The sequence below is a fragment of the Theobroma cacao genome, chromosome 2 (assembly GCF_053813885.1).
Source record: "Theobroma cacao isolate CCN51 chromosome 2, ASM5381388v1, whole genome shotgun sequence".
NCBI lineage: Eukaryota > Viridiplantae > Streptophyta > Magnoliopsida > Malvales > Malvaceae > Theobroma > Theobroma cacao.
In genome coordinates, this window is record NC_142640.1 from 16,937,123 (window position 1) to 16,938,426 (window position 1,304).

General features: G+C 37.7%; 1 non-coding gene across 1 annotated transcript; it reads right to left on the bottom strand.

Moving 5' to 3' along the window:
* Nucleotides 1–258: 258 nt before the first annotated feature.
* Nucleotides 259–365, bottom strand: LOC148764114 (small nucleolar RNA R71). Its single transcript, XR_016024982.1, has one exon. It is a non-coding gene; the product is annotated as a small nucleolar RNA R71 (small nucleolar RNA).
* Between the last annotated feature and the right edge of the window lie 939 nt (nt 366–1,304).

A 1,304-nucleotide genomic window follows, 5' to 3' on the forward strand; every position in this document is an offset into this window, starting at 1 on the left:
GATGATTCAGTCTCCAGTCCAGTTTGGGCGTCACCCAGTGATGTTCCTAATTTTCATTTGGTGAATTTCTTGGAAATTTGTGATACCTTCAAATATAATGGAGTAACTGATGATGCTATTAGATTGAGATTGTTTTCGTTTTCTTTGAGAGATAAAGCAAAAAGTTGGCTCAATTCACTGCCCAATGGGTTGATTACTACATGGGAGGGTTTGGCTCAAAGGTTTCTAGCAAAATTCTTTCCACCTGCCAATACTGCAAAGATGAGGAGTGAAATCACCTCATTCACACAATTTGAAGGTGAATCCTTGTATGAAGCTTGGGAGAGATTTAAGGACTTACTTAGAATATGTCCACATCATGGGATTCCTGATTGGTTGCAAGTTCAGACATTCTACAATGGGTTGGTTGGTTCAATAAAAACCACAATTGATGTTGCTACTAATGGGGCATTAATGGGTAAGAATGCTACAGATGCTTATAATCTGTTGAAAGATATGGCCTTAAATAATTACCAATGGCCTTCAGAAAGATCTGGTTTAAGAAACGTTGTGGGAGCATATGAAATTGATGCACTTAGCACCTTAACTGCTCAAGTAGCTACACAAGTGGCTACACTATCCAAGAAGTTTGACACACTAAGAGTTCATGCGGTTCAAAATTCATTTGTAGTTTGTTAGATGTGTGGAGATGGTCATTCAAGTGATCAATGTCCATACAATTCTAAATCAGTCCAATTTGTGGGGAACTTTAGCAAAAAACATCATAACCCCATATTCCAATAAAAATAATCCTTGTTGGATATACCACCCTAGCTTTGCATGGAACAACAAATGAGGGCCTTCAAATCCAAAACCCATCATGCCTCCTAATTTTCAACAACAAGCTAGACCACCAATTCTTGAAAAGAAGTCCCAAGTGGAAGAACTTTTCTTACAATATATATCAAAGATTGATGTTATAATTCAAAGCCAATGAGCCTCTTTGAGAAATCTTGAGACTTAAATGGGAAAGCTTGCATACTCTATCAACAGTAGACCCCAAGGTTCTTTACCCAGTGACACACAAATCAATCCAAGAGGTAAGGAACAATGCCAAGTAATCACTTTAAGGAATGGAAAGGAAATTGAAAGGTTGAATGAAAAAGCAATCACATCTGAGAATGTACATGTTGATAAGGAGGAAGAAATGTGTGAGAAAGCAATTGAAATTGAATAGAAAGAAAATGAAAAGGCCAAAAATCAAGGGACTTCTCAAGTCATCCATCCTCCACCACCTTTTCCCCAAAAGCTCCAAAAGCAAAAGC